General features: G+C 38.1%; 1 protein-coding gene across 1 annotated transcript in view; it reads right to left on the minus strand.

Annotated features, from left to right (window-relative positions):
• LOC148951504 (uncharacterized) overlaps window positions 1–17,496 on the minus strand; it is a 66,217-nt gene that overhangs the window by 16,188 nt on the left and 32,533 nt on the right. The gene's annotated exons all lie outside the window — the stretch shown is intronic.

Here is a 17,496-nt window from a genome sequence, read left to right on the forward strand (position 1 = left end):
ATTTCACCATGAGTGTTTACAGGAACTGCATAGAAAATAGTTTTGTTTCAAGAGAGAGTGTCATGGCCATTCACTCTTTAAAATATAAAAACTATACAGTTTGAGCCGAGAGAAATGCCATGTCCACCCGATCGGACAAAAGTCTATGTACGATCGGACGGTATGAGGGGACAACCAAACGGTCATTACCTGACTTCAGATCGAGTTGAATGTGTAGATGAAAGGCAACAACTTGAAACGAGAAACTCTGTAGTTGGTGGGAGGGGGAGGGAGCCGTCAGTGGAGGAGGAGGGCCGTTTTTTCGTCTCCAGCCCAGCACTGCCCATTTTCTATATGTATATATATTTTTTTTTCGTTGCGCAAAGCGGTAATTTTAAAGTGTTTATTTATATTTTTATATATTTTTATATATTTTATGTTTCTTGCTGCCGCCCCGGCGCGGTGACTCTCTCTCTCTCTCTCTCTCTCTCTCTCTCTCTCTCTCTCTCTCTCTCTCTCTCTCTCTCTCTCTCTCTCTCTCTCTCTCTCTCTCTCTCTCTCACAGAAAATAATTTGCACTTTACTAAAAACATTTTCTCACTTGTGATTTTGTTAAATTCAGATTTCTTTTTAATATTTTGGGATTAAATATCACCTTATATATTAAACGCTCAATCTGTCAAGCTTTGTTTTAGTAATCTTGGTTATGATGGTGATTTATTTTATATTATGAAAAACAAAAACACACAGTTCGAAATAAATATTGTTTTCAACACAGTGCCACAGTGAGTATCATGGGCGTAGGCAGCATCTTATGTAGAGGAGGGCAGCCGCTTCTGTGATGAAGGGGGGAGGGGTCTTACTAATTCTTCCCGAGGTCCTTTGAATATAGGTCTTTAGAAACTAGTCATTCTATATTTCGCTAAAGCTCAGCCTTTAATATTTTCCATGTTCTACTTTTCCTGCAACAGTATAATATAAAAGACCCACTATCCTACATTCAATTTCCAGATAACATAAACGCCACAAAAGCGATTTGACACAAATCACATTATGGTTAGATAGCAGCTTCTTCTAAGAATTCAATTCAAAAGTTTACAGTTGGGTAAAATTAAATATCAAAATTGTATAGGGGAGACTGGCCCACATTTAGCCACAGCAAACAGTTTCAATATAAAAACCCATGGGGCTTCTGGTGCATTATAAAAGCTCTGACAGATGGCAGTGTATGTTTTTAAAATGTCTGACCTTAATTATTACTTTTAGTAAAAATATCAGATTGGATCAGGTTTTATGGTGATTAACTCTGGAATTTTGTTCAATTTTGTCTGAAAGCCTACGCCATGGTAAATTCGGCATGCCGTACCAAGGTGTCCAAAAGTGGGCTATGCTTGTAAAAGCTGTGTAAACAGCATATTTAAAGGTTGAAGGCAAGCTTAAAACCCGAAACTGTGTTAATTCTGGCGTTGTTTAATCCTGTCAGAACAGTAAGTGAACTGAAGTTCTATTTTTTCCTGTTAAATTTCATTCAAGATAAAATGATAAAAAGTAAAACAGAAGAGAAAAGAAAGAAAGGTGGCTGTGATCCAGAAGAAAATAAAATAGCAGTTTTTTCTGTCTTATTCTACAAGAAGTCAGTTGGATTCTCTGGAAGTACCATGGGTGTCCCTAGAGGAACGCTGAAAGACTACATAAAAAAAAGTTGAGGAGCTGAATATCCCTCTAAAAAGTCTGGACCTGACTTTCTTTACACCCTGTTACAACACATGATAAATATTTACAGAGGAACAAGAAAAAAGACCAAAAACTTACTTGAAAACGACAGCTGGTATGCTTTCGACTGTATTCCCCTAGAAGTGTGCAAATTTGTATACGCTTATGCCATTATTAAAAGTATAAAAGTACCAGATAACGGAACTGCAAAGGCAGCGAAGAAAGTGGAGGAATTACAGGTAAAGATTAGTACCGTGGTTTTATGGATTGCCTTAAGACTCCATCAGTAAGAACGCCAAAAAGTACAAGCCTATGACATACAACTGCTTTAAACTGTCAGTGTAGGAGCTTTCTTTAACAACCTGGAGCGAGGCCTATATAAACACATGTTCAGACCACAAGACATTTGAAATTTTGACGAATCAGGTCTGAAAAATCCACAAGCCTGGTAAAATCATTGCACAGCAAGGCCAGAAGTAAGTAGGGAAGGTCAAGTCAGCAGAAAGAGGTCAGTTGACCACGATTTGTGCTGGTGTTAATGTGTTGGGAACATAGTCCCTCCACTACTTATTTCCCCACAAAAACAGTGTCTGGAAATTTTACTCAGGGGAGCTTTACCAGGAACCATCACAATCAGCTCAGAAAATACTTATAGCTGGATGACTGCCTCTCATTCTTTGCTTTACTTGCAGCATTTTATCAATCAAGTCAAACCCAAAAAATCAACAGGAAAAAAATATGAAAAAGTCAGTAGTGCTCACTGACACCCCCATGAAAGAATGTATTACTGCTAGGATAAAAGCTGTATCTGACAAAAAACCCTTGTCCTGGAACGGAAGAAATTCAGACAAGTGAAAAGACTAAAAAGCAAAACGTGTGTCTCTCGCAACAAGAGTTATAGCTAGAGTGACGATTCTGACGTAGATGATCCTGTATACAACAACTCTTCAGACCCTAGCATAGACATTGAAGACAATCCCCCTACCAGCAACTTCTAATTTGACACTGGGAAAGTCAAGGCTGGTGATAACATTCTGATTGAGCTGAAGAGCAAGAAAGGGAATTCTGTTCACAATATTATCATTATCAAAAAGTAGCAACTGAAGAACTTCAGGTCCACTTTTGGAAAGAGACTGGAGCAAGAGACTTTGCACTAACTGACGAGATGGATAGTGTCTTAAAGACAGAAGTTGAAATAAAACTGCCACCACTGAAAGGTAGAACACCAAGATTAGCGGAGCGGCTTACTTTTGGTGTTGATCAGTCAATGTATAGTTTGAAATTAATACTCTTTAGTTTTTTTTAAATCTTAATGAAATTCATTTTGTGGTTTTTTTTGCTGACCATATTCTTTTGTTAATTTTATAGCCGAAAAACAAGCTTTAGTGTTCCCCTTGTCACTTTTCTTTTTCTTTTGTCCGGTGGTCAAACGTAAGCCAGAGACGACCGAACCAGTGCAGGGGTGGCCCAGGTTTGGCACTCTTGACTACTTGGATAGAGAGGCATCCAGGTGGAAAAATCGTGGAGTATTTCTAATTGTCTTTTTCAAGGATGGTATTGAATGAGTTACTTTTGCTTTGGCATGCTCAGCAAATTCTTATCGCTTGAATCAATTCATGGAGAATTAAGTCAAATTAAGTCAAAATCAGTCGATCGTGGGCCAGTCTACTATCTATGTATCGGACCGAAAATCAATATTGAAGATCGAAACGTAAATGTTGATATCGTAAACGATATTTGCAAATTTCTGTTTATTTCCAGCTTTCTTAACCATCTACCAGGTAACATCCAACAAAAAATTCCAATATACAAAAAGTTCTCGCTAATATCTATCGTAAATTTGAAGTTCTAGGGGTGGGCAGCTGCTCTCCCCTGCCCCCTTCCCTACGCCCATGGTGAGTATTGTTTTCAGCAATTATGTTTTGGTCCTTAGAAAGCACAGAAGGCGTTAACTCTACGCCTCTTTTTGGTAATTACTGTTCGTTTTGAGTTTAACTTGGCTATTTATTCCAATCTTGGTTCGTTTTCCATGGCTATGAAAATGCCTTTTTCTCATTCATTTATTTGCCTTGGTAGTATAAAGTGGATTTATTTTATGGTCCAGTCATTTTAGTGGTATCACTTCAGAATTTGATATAGTCAGCTATGAACCCATATAAACCTTTATTATAGTACCCTAAGACTTTTCTTGAACTCTGCGTATTGTAGGCTGCCGCCCCATGGCCTAACTTATAACCCTTGCCCTTAGGGCTGTGGGGGGATGTCATACTTAAAGACATAATTTCCGGAACTTTCAATTACGTTAAGCAAAATGGTTATTTCATAAATTTTGATTGGATGTGTTTGGGGAAATGGTGGGCGTGGGAGGGGGATTAGTGGCCCTCCATTCACTTTTGACTATTAAAAGGGCACTAGCCCTTTCAATTTTCGATCGAATGAGATCTTTGGAAGTTTCTACGACAATAAATGACCATATCAAAATTTCTATCTGATACATTTCAGGAAAATACGAGGTATGCAAGGGGGGGGGGAGGTATCCACCCTCCGATCTCTCTGAATCTTAAAAAAGGCACTAAAACTTCTGATTTGCAATCCAATGAACCCGCTTAGAAGTTAATACGATTACTCTTTCTACATAAACCTTAAATGCACACAGGGCATAAATTAAAACCCTTGCCCTGAGGGCTGTGGGGGGGGGTATCTTCCTCAAAGGCATAATTTCTGGATCTTTCAACTACTTTGAACAAAATAACTATCTGAAAATTTTTATTGAATGTGTTTGGGGAAATGGCGGGCATGGGAGGGGGGTTAGTTGCCCTCCGATCATTTTCGACTATTAAAAAGGGCACTAGCTCTTTCAATTTCCAATCGAATGAGCCCTCTTCGAAGTTTCTGCAACAACTCCTTTGATACGAAGTGCCCTGGTCTACAAAGTAAATAAATAATACATTGTGTCACATAGCTCTTTACTAAAAGAAAAGTTTAAAATGTATTTTTTACAAAAAAACTATCTAGTTAGAAATCACTGCCGTATGTAGCTGATTCAGGAATGGTAACTCGTATTTCGATTGATCTGCATTGTAAAATGTTATTTGGAAACACTTTTACAGGAATCTACATTAAAGACCCCGACACTCCATGAAATTGACACCAAAACAAAACGTAAATTACATCCATGGAATTTTCAATGTCGAAAACCCTATAAAGAAAATATACAGTCCCCCATCTTGAACAAGAAGGAAAATTACATTTTTACATAAACAGCACTGATGTGTTTTCTTTTTTTGCTGCTGCTTTTTTCTTCGTCGCTAGCGCGGAACTTGAACATCAAAAAGAGCTGTTTAAGGGCTTCTTTGAAAGCTAATCTTTATATCTAATCGATTTTAAAAGTTGAACTTCATAATGCCATCATAAAATTCCCTATGGCACCCTAAAAGTGCAATTTGTGTGTAATTTTCGGAATGGAAAGGCTGGGCGGGCACTGGAATATGATATAGAACTGTTTAAAATTTCATTTAAAAGCAGATTTTATATATATAACCTTTTTTTACTATCCGGAGCTAGTAAAGCGCCGGGCCCCGAATCAATTATTAAAATTAAAATCTGAGACGAGGAGCGATTTGGTATCCCATGGTGTGTTTCCTGGTCCGAAGTTGTACTGCGTGGAAGCACACAATTAGTTACCAAAAAAGTCTGCAAGGGGGTGCCGTCACCCTATGTAAATTAAAATTTCACCATGAGTGTTTATAGGAACTGTATAGAAAATAATTCAATTCCAAGAGCGAGTGTCATGGCCATTCGCTCTTTAAAATATAAAAACTATAGAATTCGAGTCGAGAAAAATGCCATGTCCACCCTATCGGAAACAGTCTATGTACACTCGGACGGTGTGAGGGTACTACCACACGGTCATTACCTGACTCTATATCGATTTGAATGTGTAGATTTTAAGGCAACAACTCGAAAGGAGAAAGCCCTGTAGTTGGTGGTAGGGAGAGGGTGGCTGTCAGTGGGGGTAGGAGGGTCGTTTTTTCCGTCTCCAGCTCAGCAATGCCCATTTTTTTGATTTATTTCGTTGCGCAAAGCGGTAATTTTAAAGTGTTTATTTTTATTTTTATATATTTTATGTTTCTTGTTGCCGCCCCGCCACAGAACCTTCAGCCCGCTGGCCACCCGGACAGGCCACTGCGTCCTCCTGAGGAGCGTCCGGCCCTCCAAGTGGCATTTTTAAGTGTCTATTTTAATGTTCAAGTGTTCCACTGTCAATGTATACTTTGTTTGTGAATTAATGAAACCATATATTCTATTTTTTTAGTATTTATTCAACAGATTGAGGTTAGGTTTGTTTAGTTTCATTTTGACATTGGAGGAGTATGGAGGAGTATCAATTTAAAACATCATTCAGATCCTTTTTTTGCGGACCGTCAATGTCTGTCAAAACAACCCTATCCACAAAAATAATTCAAAATCGCGATAAAATGTTTTTAGAGAATCTAAAAAAAATGCATTATTGCTATAGGGTTTGGCCAGAATCTTGCGACAAAATAAAGAGTAAAGCATCAAGCATAAAATTCATACAAGGCCTTGACGTGTTTAATAGTATTGAGCCAAACTCGTGGCTGATTATTGACGATTTAGCTGAATCTACTGAAGAATGGTCGAAGGAAATGCTACAATTATTCACGGTCCAGTCACATCATGAAAAAATTTTTGTAACTGTCGTTCTTCATAATATTTTTCATCAGAGTAAATGTACGAGAACATTTGCTTTGAATTGTACCTTCTATATGATCTACAGAGTTGTTCGCGATTCAAGTACTCTTATAACTCTAAACAAACAAATTTATCCTGGCGAACCAAAATTTTTACTCTCGGCGCACAGCCAAGCTATTAATAAACCTTATGGATACATTTTACTGGATCTGAATTAAAGACTCGCCCGAATAGTTGCGTTTAGTCACTAACATTTTGATAATGAAATTACTGTATATCTACCCGTAAATAGTAAAAAAGGTCATTAGTCGTCATCATGACGCTGAAAAAGCTACATGCAAACACACATTCATATTTCAGTCCTAGCTAATTCCTAACCACGGCTTAGGAAAGCTATACTCAAACACGGTATTGACAAGTAACTTATTAATCTCTTATCTGAACTTTGTTTAAATTTAACGGAAGGTAATGTTCAACTGTAAGATGGTTTTAGACAGCAGACAAAGCAACGCCGTTCACTTGTATGTGCTCTAGCCAGCAAAAAGAAATGAAATTGCAAAAAAGACGACTTGTTCAAGCGGGTGGTAATTTCTTTTCATTGTTACTGTCGATAATCACCGGACTTGTAAACACTATTCTTTAAAATGGCTAAAGCCTTTAAATTGACGACACATGAACTTGCTCTTTCACCAAAAGAGCACTTTGAAGATAATCTGGATAAATTTATTAACAATGAAACAATAGCCGATGATGAAAAAATAATTTTGCTTCAAAATGCCCTTCGACGTGTCAACAAAAATAAGCCTTATCGTGAAAACCCACTCAAATTAAATGCCATTGATCAACCTTCTGAAAATACTGAAAGTTTTGAAACTTTGAAAAAGCCGAAAAAGGAAGAAGAACATGTATTAACAAGTGTTGTAGACATGTTGCTTCCATCCTATTGTGACCAAAGTAAAAGACTCTTGACTTATCTTGCTGAAAATGAACAAACTGACGAGAAAAAGAATCAAGTTATATTCCAGGGCAAGAGTTACAATTTAATTGACTTGTTATCAGATTTGAGTGCAAATCCTAAAAGACTCGAATCCTTTGATATTCATTTATATAAATGTTAAAAGTCATCAAATATTCCCAAAAGTATTATTGGGAACAAACATGTTTTAAAGTCATTAAGGGAATTTGAAGAAATATCACGAGATATATCATTGGACAGTACACTGAATGGGCCTGGTAAGGGTATTAAATGAACGCGTCTTTCCACACCATTTTGTACGCAAAAGGGTAGTGGGCGATTAGGTTCAAAATGGATCAAATCTTGAAAGGTGTTTATGAAAATATTGGAGAAACAGGAAGTTCAAGTTCTCCCAGTACACTTTCTAAAGTTACCGGAATTGAAAAGAAGCTAACAAAAGAGAATTTACAAAAGGAATCAAGTTACACTTTGTCGTGACTATCGAAAAACTAAGGCTTTTTACCCTCTGTATATATTACAAGCAGATCTTTTGACTTTATACGTGATTCAAATATACCGTACAAGTATATTCTACTTGCAATAAGTGTTTTTAATCGCTATACATATGCCATTCCACTGCGGTCAAAGAGAGGCAAAGAGGTTGCTAAGGCCCTTGAATCCATATTTGAACAAGATTCGTATAGAAAAATTCAAACAGATCGCGGGAGTGAATTTGTTAATACACAATTAAAAAGGGTTTTATTTAAATATAATACAGTACCCTATCATAATCATAGTCCTATAAAGGCGGCATTGGCTGAAGATTTGATACGAACTATTTGGCTTTTAATTTCAAGATATTGTACATTGAAAAATACTGCTGCATTTATTCAAGATTTAGATAAAACTGTGTTGATTTTTGACCAACGTCTTCATCGATCCTTGTCTAATGTTAGCCCTTTTGAAGTTCATCGTAGTAACAATACACATTTTCTTAAACAATATTCTAATGAAAAGGTAGGGAAGAAAAAAAATTAATGTTGGTGATACTGTTCGAAACAATCGAACAAGTAATATTTTGAAAAGGGGAATTACTTATGGTTCACTGACCTTTTTAAAGTGTCAAAAGTCTTGGACACTAAACCTACAACATATCGTCTTCGTGATATGAAAGATGATGAGATTTCTTGGTGGTTTTTATGATTTTGAATTGAAAAAAAATTGACACAGTGAAATCTATCAAATTGAAAAGGTATTAAACACTCGTAATTGCTGGGGTAGGTGACGTTGCTTGTTTGCTGGCAAGGATACAACTCTGACTGTGATTCATGGGTAGACGTTGAAGACGTTCATAATGTTTGACGGTTTTTATGTGACATTCATGTCCAATATTTCTGACCCTCTCTATGACAATTTGAATAAAACGAGTGATTTTTGGACAAAACTCTCCCCCACCGTTAAATTTGTGGGGAGGTATGAAGTTGATATTGATGATTGTTTTATTAGAAATACATATAATATCCTAAGAAAAGATCGTAGATATGATATAAAAATTAGACCAAATGATTGGCCACTCGTTGAAGGTCAACAGATTGAAAAGATCAATTAATATCAATATCCCTTTGTCACATTACCATACAAAGAGTTTGGGAGTATGAGTGATTTGTGTCGTGCTATCAATAAAAAATTTCCACACGTAAAAATAGTGCCTTTCTATTCAACTATTCAATGGAAGAGGGCGAAATCTGCGTTTTTTCACCCATTGACAATGAAAAGGTTGTTTTCAACGATAATCTAAGAGATGGTCTTGATTTTACACATACAGTAATCAATGGTAAAAGTGCAGGAAGCGCTAGTGGCATGGATCGTGTCATTTTCGCAAAGTATCAACCCCCCTTCTCCTCGGATAGTTGTATATTTCTTTACGTATTCTTTGTTGAGAGATCAAGGGTTGGTAATGCCAATGTCCCCTTCCTTCGTGTTCTCGAAAGAAAAACTTCTAATGACCATATTCACCACCACAATATAAATCACATTCAATACATTCCAGTCAACACTTCGTATTTGGAATTCTGTCAGTTAACATTCCGAAGTGATTTGGGCGATCCTCTGGAAATAACAAAAGGTTTGGCTGTGATTACATGTCATTTTTAACCCATTCAATGAGATGGAAAATAGAACCCATTTTTTATGTCCTAATATTGATTGCTATGTTGCTACTCTTGGACCACGAAAGTTGGGTCATGGAATGGACTATTAGAAGGGTCGTTCGTCAATGTCCGGTTACGGTCTCGGTAATTGGTTTGCTAATCTGTTACGATCTGCAGTACCCCTAGCTAAAAAAACATATTGCACCGATTACCGCGGAATTTGCGTCTTCTACACTACATTAGGGGCTCTGGCAAGGGTATTGAAGAAAGTATTTCCCAAAATCTCAGGTCCAGTGAACGATCCCTTGGCGAGCAATTAAAGTCAAGACAAAGCGCAAAAGGTTTAAAAAGGGTGCGAAAGACCTCATCACTCATCAGTCTCAACCCAGATTGGAAACGTAAAGCATCAACAAAAAGCAAAAGAGTCGAAAAAGGATTTCTTCTCCTAGAAAATGGCTTATTTACCACGTAAAGAATCTCATCCTTCGGTAAACTCATCTCTAAATCTTTTCAACGCATAAAATGTGGATGTCAGTGTAGAACACGGATACTACGAACAATTTTATCCGCAACAACCGCTATCCGAAAATAACTGCTCTATGCTCCATTTGTCACATTGATAAATGCGATCAATGGGAAAATACTTAGCCTGGCATGATTGTAAAAAACCCTAAACGTGAGTTCTGTTTATTTTTAAGAGAGTGGTATCGTCGTGGTTTTAAATTGATTTGAGTAGAAGAACCAGGTCTTCGCTTCGATTGCTAGAATAATAAAAGAGTCTGGTTCTTGCGTCATTGTCACGGTTGTCACGTCACGGCCTGGTTTTTGCCTCACGGTCAATAAATGTCTTCTAGGAGAAGTGTAGTAAAAAAACTTGTTTACACATAATTTCTTATTAAATGGCTGTCAAAGGTTTTTAATATTGAAACAAGATTGCGTCATAACACCTGGAATCGCATTGCATAGGTGCGAGTGACTAGGAGCTCCAGTTATCTGACTTCCAGAAATCCCAGGTTAATTTTCCTATCTGTGCGTTTAAAATCCCATGTTAATTTCTATTTTCTGTGCATTTAAAATCCCATGTTAATTTTTCTATCTCTGTGTTTAAAATCCCTATGTCAATTTTACTATCTGTGCGTTTAAAGTCCCATGTTAATTTCCTATCTGTGTCACATGAATCCCATTCGATTATCCTATCTGACCATTTTAAGGAGAGGGTGTGTCGCTAGCTGTGTTCCCTATATTAGAACAGAAGGGCTGCTGACCCTTATAATTTCTACTTGTGTATTAATCCGACCACACTCCAATTTATCATATGGAAATAATGGAATTCCGGGAATCTTGCCAGGGTGGGAATCTTGCCAGGGGTGTTTGTTGGAATCTTGCCAGGGCATGTCGTCGAAATCCTATGGAAAAAGGGATAGGGATGTGTTTGAAATCCTGTGTTAATTTTCCTATTTGTGCGTTTGAATGTATTATGACGATACTACTAAGTATATTGTTGGGGTTCAACCCCTGTTTCTTTTCTTTTCAGATAAATGACCTGGTTTTGTAAAAGGGTAGTACCAAACCCGATATTTTCAGAACCGGTGTGGTAGACGCGGGCATCACATTATAATTTGGGACCGGGGCTTTCCCGTAAAATAAGTGGTGACACCCGTACATTACCACGCCAATTTTGGGGCATTGTAGCTTACCATTATAATACTGGTGGCATCGTGGCCTACCGGTATAACACTGGTGGCTAAATACCCGAAAATTTGGTGTCAGTGGTGGTTATCAACCCTAACATTGGTGCCAGTGGCAAATACCCCAACATTGTGGTGGCAGCAAGAAAAGGTCCTATCAGTAAACCTGATAGTAAAAGAATTCCGCGCTTTCGAAGAGACAAATTGAGTTAGCCTAAATAGTAGCCTATTATGATTACCTATAAAGAGAAAAAATACGGAATCAATTAATAGAATTATGAAGATCTATTATGGGCTGGGCCGTGTTAGATCATAATTGAAAAATTTAGGAATGAATATATCGCGCAACTAATTAGTGTGAAAAAATATAAGACTAACTGACACGCAGCAATTCTTTGCGAGAGACCGGAAGTTACATGGATAAAAGAATTTTCATTTAGACTGTAGTGGTAATTTGAAATTAACGGAATTTTGAAATTATGTCGGACAGAGATGAGATTAACTCAAGACCGAGAAGGGCAAGTTAAGCCCAAAGAAAAAGTAGGAAAATAAAAAGAAAGGGTAATATGGAGGCCTTTGAGAGAGAGAGAGCACCGAGAATATAAGGAAAAAATACAGGCTGAGAAAGATGAAATTAGAAAGAACAGAAAAGAGGACGAAAGGGCTAGAGTAGCCTTTAAAGAAAGAGACAATACGGATAGAGAACGAACAGATTCAGAAAATTAATAAAGAATAAATAATGACAGACGGAATGACGGTGTTGAGTCGAGATCCAGCAGGAGCTCGTGAAAAAGCACTCGAATAGATATGACACAACAATTATTGAATTTCATGGAGAATGACAGATTAGCCAGAGAACGAAAAGAGGAGGAAGATAGAAAAGAAAGAGAGAAAGATAGAAAAGAAAGAGAGAAAAAGAGAATAGCTAGAGAACAAAAGGAAGAGGCAGATAGGGAGGATAGAAGAGAACTAATGCTAATAATTGCATGGAAAAATTTTCAAACGTATAAGAGAACCGCATGGGTTAGAAGCCCGGAAAAATATACAGCTTCGCTGACTACGGGGTGAGGTGGACCGGCCCATAAAAAAATTGGGAGACTGTGCCACCCTGTCGGAAAAGCAAAATACGTGATACGCGTGTTCGAAATATGGATAATCCAGAGAAACGGGATGTAAAAGTAAACAGACAACATACTATTGAAAATAAGACGTGCGAAAATGATTTTTCAGGAAAATTTGCAGAGAATAGAAATCTCGAGAACACTTTGAATGAATATGAGGCGCTAACCAGTTCAGGTCAGAATGAAACACTGATTGTGCCAAAGAAAAATATGCCGAAATTTATTGTACGTACTTTTCCTCGCAAAGTTCGGGGAAATTGTAGTACAATATGAAAAACCAAATGTCAAAATTCAGTTCCCATTTGATAACAAGATGTTTGTTCCGGTAGTAAAAGTGAAGAGAACTAAAACAGAGAAAATAGATATTAAGCGGAGCTACAAGGAAGTAATGCAGTTAAAGATGAAAGACGCTGGAGTCCAAATCAGATTTAAGGATGATTTATTATTTTGCGCGAATGAAAAAATTGAGAGAAGTGAAAAAGAACAAATAAATGCAAAAAAGAGACAAAATTTGGAGATTCATCTTGAAATGGCGAAAGATAAAAAAATTGTTGGATAGGCTGTGCCTTCATAACATAAATAATAGGGAGAAAAATAAAATGTTGGATGGGCTGTGCCTTGATAACATAAATAATAGGGGGGAAAAAATCAAAGACCCATGGGGAATAAAACAAGATGGTTACAAAATAGAGATGAATGACCTACAACGGGTTGGGGGAAATTTGGGAGATATGGAATGTCGAGTCAGATTAAAAAACTTGGAAAGAAATCTGAAATTAGTATTATCAACTCAAAAGATATGTCGATCCTTTATGAGGGGGAGGAATCCCTTGGGGAAGATCCCCTGCGGGAAGTCGCGAAAGATAGCCCTTTTCCTCAATGCACAACTGGCGGAAAAGCTGTGGTTCCTTTGCCGAGGTTTTGCCTCTCTGATCTTGAGTCCTTGGGGGATACTCTCTCCCAGTCACTTTGCATTTCACTCAAACCTTTGTCCAGTAACCCTATTCATAGTTTTTACTCTTCACGGGAACCGACAATTACTGCCGGCTAATTGTATTCAGTGGGAGATGTATCCAAATTTCATCTTCAATTAGCATCAACGCATATTTTTCATTTAATTATCCGAAGGGAGGGAACCCAGAAAAACGGCGATTCATGGTTCGCTCAAAATTTTAATTCATTCCCAGTAACCTTATCGTATTCAGATGCCTGTGTATTTTTAGCCTGAGACTAATTCAAATTATGCCAAGGGGCAATTTACTGTTTTATTGAGATGTGGGATTGTTTCCACAGATGGTAATTAAGAGGCTAGTGCAGCTAATTTTTAATGATGGCTGGCATCATCAAATGTGCCAGAAACTGATTCTTTGCTCCTCTCAAATGTAAAAACGTAAGAGCGAGAAAATTTTTGTGTTTGATTGTGCTGCGAACAATCATTTTCTACGAATCTTGGGGACTTCAACTTTCAAAACCTAATGCGGATGCTATATGATCTAGACCATGGTGGTCCTACAGTAGAGACATGTTGATGACGACCAATACAGAGCCAAGTGGTGGAAGTAGTAGCACAGACACTGGTGGAAGAGAGAAGGCTAATGGATTTTGTAAAGTTGAATTTATGTGTTTAGGTTTGTGAGGGTGGACCAAGGTAGCGCGTGGGCGTTCATTTATATTACGGGGGGAGGTGTTGGGGTTTCACCCCTGTTTCTTTTCTTTTCAGATAAATGACCTGGTTTTGTTCCGTGATTAAATTTGCTTAGATTTGCCTATAGTATAATTTTCAATGAAAATTTAAAAGTCTCGTTGCTAAGCTACAGTTGTTTTGTAATAAGTAAGCCTTGAAGTAAATTCTATTTTGGACTTCCTGGTTTGAGTCATTGAATAATAAAGCTAAGAAAGTAGAATTGGTTTTGAATGGGGATTGAGAAAATTGGCTGGGCCAAGTGAAGATTCACCGCTCTGAACAGTTTCTGTAAAGAATATTATTTGGAGTTTAGACCACATTTAGACCCCGTTCGGGGGAACACATTGTTTTTTGTTATTATAAGTGACCGTTGGAAGAATAAAAGTAAGGTATCTTCTACAAACTGTCTACTAATTTTCCCGGAACCCAGGCAGGGTAGGAATAGAGTACGAGATGCCGTCATTATTATATTGACAGTGGGGTTTGTTACCTCCAAGGAGGGAGTTAGAGATTTTCTAGTGGTAACCCAAGGCGGGTACAGTTGGCTTTAGAAAGCGTCCATTTGACCACTCGATCGTGTTATCATACCCTGGGGCAGGGTATACTGTAAATACGGTAGTACCAAACCCGATATTTGCAGAACCGGTGTGGTAGACGTGGGCATCACATTATAATTTGGTGCCGGGGCTTTCCCCTCCAATAAGTGGTGATTCCCGTACATTACAACGCCAATATTTGGGCATTGTAGCTTACCACTATAATACTGGTGGCATCGTGGCCTACCGGTATAACACTGGTGGCTAAATACCCGAACATATATGGAAACTATTCAGGGGTAGTTTACTGCGGGGGGGGGGGGGTATTTTTCGGGGTTAATTTTACACGAAGGGGGATTTCCTGGGCTGAAAAAAAATGATCAGAAATCAGATAAGAAACACGGTTTTTCAAAAGAAAATATAGAGCGTCATTTAAAATTAAAAGAAACAGAAACCTTAATTCATCGAGCGTAACAATTGAGGGATTGAGAAGGGGGCAAGCCCCTCAGAAACAGAATAATTTCTTTTTGTCGTAAGTTTTAAAGTTGTTGCTCACTTTCAGTTGAAAAAATTTGTTTTTTATTTATTTAATCAAACAGTTCGTGGTAACGAATTGTAAGTAAGAAGTGAATCGGCCCAATACACTGAAACTGTAAGGAATGGATTTTTAATAACAAAAGATAAATCAAAATGATTGGCTTTTTATGCTGATTTCCAATACATAAAAAGCATTAAGTTTAAACCTACCCATCAAAAGTTACAAGCCTGAGAAATGTTGCTTATTTTCGAAAAAAGGGACTAAGACCCCCAGGAGTCATGAATCTTATTGAGAATCACACAATCAGATTCAGCGTTCCAGATAACCCTATTATAGAGGTTTCAAGCTCTCGTCTGCAAAAACGTTGAATTTTATAATTTTTGCCTGAAAAAAATCACGGATGCTTGTTTATTCTTTGTTCTTCCAAAAGGTGATCCTACCGAAAAAAGGGTTCTAGAAGATCGAAAGAGGGCTCATTTAAAAGGTAGTGAAAAGTTCTGGAGCCGTTTTTAAGTGACCAAAAAGATTAGAGGGCCACCAACTCGTGCTTATTTTTTCCCCGAAGACGGCCGATAAAAATTTTGGGTTTGCCGTTTTGTTCAGATTTGTTGAAAGGTCTAATACCTATACTTTTAAGGGTGACATGACCCCCCACATCCCCTGGGGAAAGGGTTCCAATTTATAAAGTCTGCCCAATGTTTACATACTGTATAGCATTTGTTGTATTTGGGAAGTATACAGACAGCTTTTCTTTGGGGGGGGGGGGGGGGGAATTTTCTCCAAAGATAACGTTCTAAGGGGAGAATTTTCCATTTGAAAGTTTTTTGGGGCCAAGATTTTAACGAAAAGTTTTACACGGAGGGGGGACACTTTGCCGGAATTCCTGTACGAAATTCGATTTATTTGTATTATTTTCTTTTTGGCGACTCAATTTTACATGTTGATATCTTCTCGAGGAATTCTCTGAGGGAAATTTTCAGTGAGATTGGAATTCTCTAGGGGGTTTTGCTGTGGAGGGATATTTTCCGTGGTAGAAATTTCCCATGGGGAATTATCACCAGGATTAATTTTCCATGGGGAAATTTCCCGTGGGGAATTATCACCAGGATAATTTTCTATGGGGAAATTTTCCACGGGAGAAACTTACCATTTGCGGTGCGGTCCGGGGAAGATTTTTCACATAGGGGCAGTTCCGGTATGAATCGAAAAACGATTAGAAATTATTTTGTTTTCGAATGAGAGTATGCTAAAGAGAATTTTTCAGGCAGAGTCAGTGAGCAAGAAACTTTCTTGGGGGATTGTGCACCGAGGATGGAATTGCCGGGGGTAATTCCCCAGGGGAGATGGAGCATTTTACGCGAGAAAACTTGGCGTTAAGGGATTATTCTTGCGGGGAAATTTCCATTGAGAGGATTAGAAAGGCCTTATTGACTCCGAACCCCACACCATATATGGGCATAGAGTCCCTAGGGAGAACCCATGTGCTGCCATCTATAATTTAGTCTAACTCCGTACATACACCATATATGGGCATAGAGTCCCTAGGGAGAACACCTGTGCTGTCAGTCCCAATCTCACACCATATATGGGCATAGAGTCCCTAGGGAGAACACCTGTGCTGTCAGTTCGACGGGGCACCATATATGGGCATGGCATCCCCAGGGAGAACACGTTTCCGAGAAATGTCTCCGGGCAAAGTTTATTAATGCCTTTGATGTATTTCCAAGGAGAATTGTCTCCGGGGCGAAGTTTATTAATGTCTTTGGAGTTATTCCAGGAGAATTGTTTCCGGGCGAATGTTTTGATCTTAGAGATGAAGAGATTATCACGGGAAAGGGTTTCCTAGTATTTTAAAATGTGAAAGCGCAGGGATGCCCAAAACAAAAGGAACTCGCTGAAATTACATATAGGGGTTATTTGGGCGAAAGCGTTTTAGACATTTTAGGGAATTATTTGGGCAAAACAGTTAGAGACATTTTAAAAGATGATTTTTGAAGAGATTTTAGAAGAGGATTTGAGAGTGAAACTCTGTGGTCGTTATAATACACATGTTCCATTTGAACAGTGTCGTGAGGTCTCCTACCCCAACCCCAAAGGGCTCCGATCCCCCTACCCCAACCCCGAAGGAAGCCCCCTGTCCCCAAAGGTCTCCCGGGATCCCAAACGGCCCCCCCCGTCCCAAAGGCCCCTGAGCCCCCATTTTTAAATACATTTTTAAGGCTTAATTATATCTTTTCAGAACAAGTTATTTTCTTAATGTCCATCCTAAACCCATTTTACAAGTTGAAGTACCCATCCTTTTCACCCACAACTTTACTATACTGCTTTTTTGAATGCTCCAACACCAAGAAATACTTTTTAACGGCATTTCAGAACTAGTTCTTTTCTTAATGTCCTTCCTAAACCCATTTTACAAATT

This window comes from Artemia sp. Qi Xiang Cuo, chromosome 6, assembly GCF_049724085.1.
Source record: "Artemia sp. Qi Xiang Cuo chromosome 6, ASM4972408v1, whole genome shotgun sequence".
NCBI lineage: Eukaryota > Metazoa > Arthropoda > Branchiopoda > Anostraca > Artemiidae > Artemia > Artemia sp. Qi Xiang Cuo.